This window comes from Plectropomus leopardus, chromosome 14 (assembly GCF_026936395.1).
Source record: "Plectropomus leopardus strain MGB_pleo_1.0 chromosome 14, ASM2693639v1, whole genome shotgun sequence".
In the NCBI taxonomy this organism is placed as follows: Eukaryota; Metazoa; Chordata; class Actinopteri; order Perciformes; family Serranidae; genus Plectropomus; species Plectropomus leopardus.
The window spans coordinates 27,872,195-27,877,198 of record NC_142189.1 but is presented as its reverse complement, the minus strand read 5'-3'; the positions used below and the strand labels follow the sequence as shown (position 1 = coordinate 27,877,198).

The 5,004-nt window shown below is 35.8% G+C and overlaps 1 long non-coding RNA gene across 1 annotated transcript; it reads right to left on the bottom strand.

Annotated features, from left to right (window-relative positions):
• Positions 1 to 1,291: 1,291 nt before the first annotated feature.
• Positions 1,292 to 4,652, bottom strand: LOC148187510 (uncharacterized). The gene is made up of 3 exons (XR_015778681.1): positions 2,470 to 4,652; positions 2,237 to 2,377; positions 1,292 to 1,485 (listed from the first exon to the last, which is right to left on the bottom strand). It is a non-coding gene; the product is annotated as an uncharacterized LOC148187510 (long non-coding RNA).
• Positions 4,653 to 5,004: the final 352 nt, after the last annotated feature.

Sequence of the window (5,004 nt, the reverse complement as noted above, 5' to 3'; positions counted from 1 at the left end):
GCAGAAATATGTAGAAATAGAAAGCAAATCCAAGCTGAGGACCTCAAGGTTTTCATTTGATTATCAGGAAACTTCAACTGCAGCCATCAGGTTGAAATTCAAACTTTTCCTAAAGTGGAAAATATTGAATGACATGTTTTAGATGAGAAACACACACACACTTATTAATGAAAGCTCACAAGACCAGGTTAATCATTTGGCTTGATTTCTTTCACAAACACTGGGAGAAGGCAATGAGTAACTTGACATGGAACTACTCAAGATTAGCCAGAAATTAGTTCAAAGAAAATTCAAGAAAATCACCTAAAAATAACAAAAAAGGGAAAAATAAATGAAGACGTAAAATAGTCAATGCACTTAAAAAGTGCTAATATACACAAACATATACATATTTCTGTTACATTTATGGACACTTTCCCCAATTTTAAAAATGAATACTTTTTAATAACTTTATCTCTCCTAAATTAATCTTCAGGTTGTTTTCATCTTCTCACTGTTTTCTAATTTCTTGCAAAATTAGGAGACAAACTTCACCATCTTGTGAGGCATTTGCTGCTCATTTTCCCATGTTTTAAAAGAAACCAAAGGAACACAAGAAAACAATGTCAACCTAGGTTTCAAAGGGTTAAAAACTAATATTAAGCCTTTGGTTCCTCTTTAAAAAACGAACACTTTTCCTCCTTTCACAGAAAGAAAAGCATGTCCATCAATAAACTGCCATAAAAATATGATGGACTAACATTTCTTGATGATTTTCTTTGTTAAATATTTTAACCAACTTCAGTGCTGATCATACCAAACGTTAGTTTTCAGAATGTTAACTCTTTAAATGCCAGTTTTTTGTGGATACCACTGATGTTTTTTAATGAAAAAAAAAACCCCACACACACAAAAATGATTTTTTAAAATATACTTAAGTCATGTTAGGTTTTTATTTTTATTTTTTTGCAGGCTTGAATATATTATTAATTAGCAGTATCGTTGATTTTGATGATTTAATATTTTGTGTGCCATGTCAGCTTTTCAAAAATACTTTACACTCTTCCCCCTTACATGCAAAAATGCGCCTGTCAATAAACCACCATAAAATGTTATGGATTCATATTTTCTGATGATTTATTTTGTAAAATGTTTTAAACAACTTCAGTCCTGATATAACTACCAAATGTTTGTTCATTTTAAGAAGATGAACCCTTTAAATGCCAGTTTTTGTGATGATACCACTATATTTATTAGAGGAAAATATAATATACTGGAAATCTATTAATATACTTGAAGGTAGGGGGATTTCTCTTTCATAATTGAAGGTTTGATTATTTTTCTGATTAACCTTAATAAAAGTGAGTCATTTGAAAGTCATAATATCAGAATACATAGAGATTTTTATTTTAATTTAAATGCTTGAATCTTCCAGAGGGCCATATTAGGAACATATTAATAAGAGTTTATGGGTAGACATCACCAGCCTTCATGCAGAACAATCACCTGTAAATTGCAGTAGAAGGAAAAATCAGATAACACGCAGACCTCACATTAAACTTCCTGTTCCCTGTATTTACATGCAGACAAAAAATGGTCAGAGAAACTAAGATAAGTGTTTTTTTCTGAAATACCAAGCTGCAAAGGTGAATCTGTCTCACATCTCAATTGGGGTTATCTATGAAAGCTTAAGATGAGGGAGATTTGAAGACAAAGTCTGAAAAATCTGATCACTGCTGACAATTACAGATGTTAATTTACAAAAGGAAAGTGAGATATGACTTGAGCATGCTATTCTAAGAATTCAAAGAAAACACCACTCTATCTTGTACATTTAAGTTTATCATGAATTTTGTTAAGATTGTGTTTTTTTCAACTGGGATGACACAAAAATACTATTTTGTGCGAACACAAAGGCACATGTTATGATTTAGCACTTAAATAAAACATTAAAGTCATATCGGTACATGTGTTTAGATTTGTCCTGTGTGCTGCTGCCTTCTGTAGTGTATGCGTGCACACTGCTGCTTTATCTTGTCCATAACTTTCTAGATCTTTTTGCATTTGTATTCTTGTTTCTCCCAGGCAGTGATATAAAATATTAATAAAATGATGAATACAAATTCAACTTATACAAGATAGATAAGGGGAAATTAAAAGAAATTAGTGAAGAAAGTCAGGTGAGTGTAGACGTAGCCCCCCCACCCCCACCCCGAAAAGCAGCACCAGAGGCATGCAAATGAATGAATATATTCACCATTTTTAAATCCACAGCGAGTCGTTTGTAAATGTCCGGAGCAGCAGATGGAGATGGGGGAACAGCTGGAGGTGTAGAAGCAGTGGGGACAGCTGGGACATCTTGACAGAGAGATGATGATGATGGGTCTCTGCTGGATAACTAAATAATATAAAATAAATAGAATAACTCATCATAAAGATCACACAGTGCCACTGCTTAAGGTAATGCCAATCAAACAAACATGTCAGTACCTTTGCAAAATGAAATCCACACACACAACTGTGTTCCTCCAAACAGAGATTTCTGGCCTCTGTGCTGGAGCGGACACTTCTTCATCTGGAAGAGATCAAACAACACAAATACAACTGCAACACACACTTCATATTATGCACCAGCCACAAAGTGTTTACTGTAACGTGATTTAAAGGAAAGAGTTTTACCTTCAGATTAAGATCATTTCCTCTGTGTTGATACTGGCCTGTTTCAAACTCATGATGTGGCAGCAAACCTCCTGAGCCTGGCCATCCACTCTTCATCACATCAAGTATTATTAAAGAGCATTTATCATCACTCTGCTAATTACTGCTGGCCTGTTTTCTATCGCAGTCTGACTGGTGCATCATTATATTATTGGAATTAGTGTAAAGAGATAGAGATCTGCACACCAGGAAGCTACCATTAAAGGATTTTATTCTGCAAAACAAGCAATGTTTTGAAGCATTTAAAGCATTGAATTATACAATATATCAATGTGAAAGTACATAACACATAATAAATATCATCAGGAGCACAAACACAGCATGCACAACACAGCTGTGTGTGTGTCGTGATTTTAGGCACTCTCTCTCTGTATATGTGTATATATATATATGTGTGTATATATATATATATATATATACGTGTATATATATTTGTTTTTACATGGAGATTTTCTTGTAGTTCTGTGTCTCTACACAAAATCAGCACACCTATAATGACACTAAGGAAAATGTTAGCCAAGTATACTTTACCTCATGGTAAAATAACACAGCCCTTTACCTGTGAGGAGTTTTACAGCTCCACACTATAAGGAGAACTGAACCGCCAACCCCAAACATGTGCCATCACTTCCAACTCACAAGCCATCGGAAACCAAACGGGAATGTTTAAAGTAGGTCTGACCAACTCAGAGTGTTGCCTGCACACCTAAGTAGCAGTCGCAAGGTCTGTATTATGACTCCTGCTCCTCCCTCCTCCCTCCTTGCAGCGGGCCAGAAGCAGATGGCTCGTGGCGTTCCAGCTGCTCCCCCGGTTCCTCTGTCTCCATCTCAGCCTCCTCGCACGAGGCTGTTAGAGAGAGGGGCAGAGGAGGAAAAGGTAGAAACAAGTCAAACAACTTCAGTGAGAAGAATGAGACAAGTCTTTTGGGTTGTGGCAGCTCCATGAGGTCACTCTGACAACAGAAGACCATTCACAAGTCGGTCGTGTTTTTTTTTCAAGGACATAAATACATCCACGTCAACTTTCTCATGTTCAAAGTCTGTGCACTAAAAATGCCTACTGGGATTCTTCAGTTAGTCATTTCCTGTATTGTGCTGGAGAGGATACTTCTCAATCTGAAAGACATTAAACATCGCAAATACTACTGCAATACAAAATTCACATGTACTACAAAGTGTTTGCTAGAACCTGTGTTAAAATTCACAGTTTTACCTTCTGATAAAGATATTTTCTTCTGTCTTGATACTGGCCTGTTTCCAGCTTCAGAGAGTCAAATTCCTGTGGCAGCAAACCTCCTGCGCCTCGCCGTCCACTCATCATCAGAACCATTATTATTAAAATAGCATTTAAAATGACCTCGCTAGAAAATGCTGTCAATGTTTCTTGCAATAATATCAGGTGGTTTATCAATGCAATATCATTGTTTGAACAGGATTTGCAGCTAGAACTTGTAAATGAGATAACAGAACTTAATTTGTTCAAATTTTTTTTTTTGTTGTAAAGTTGCCTGATGAAAATAAATATATTCTGACTTGTATGTATCTGGCATGCTTAGAGTAATTAGAGTGTGCGTCCACATAATTTTGTCCATGGTGGACCTGTTAATGGTGGACGTGTTGATCACTAAACCATCTAAACTGTGTTGCTGCTGAACTCGCTCTGATGACTCAATAACAGACAGAAATGGCTTTAGGACTTGTGTTGTAACAAATGATTCTGGTGTACACTGTTTACATAAACTATACCTTGCTGACTTTGCTGCTACTAATCACACCACTGTGTCACTCTTACCTTGTCATTTCACAGTTTTTATTTTATTTCTATTCAAATCTCTTTTTTACTTACCTGTATATCTTGGATTTTCACCGTACCATTAACCTGTTCATTTATGAGCCTCACCGTTGACCTTTTGACATTTCTGGCATTGTCTCCTTTTTTTTGTACCTTATTGATAATCTTTAGTTTATTTTTAGCTTTATTTGCACGTTATATATTTGCACTCTCTTCTTCTTCTTCTTTGTAGTGCAGCTGTTGCACAAAAAATTCCCTCCCCACAAAACAAAATACTATCTTTTTACCTTCTCTATATATCTGTAGCTATGACTTTCTTTCTGCTGCTGCAACACCTGAATATCCCCTCTGGGAATCAATATAGGCTTATCTTATGAATCATTTTATTATGGACATTATATGTAGAGTAAATTATCAACAGCTCGTCAGTTAATCACTTTGTAAATGCAATGCATCCTTTTATCAGGAGGATTCTGGCAGCAGCAGCTGATCAGCACAGAGACACACAGACAGGT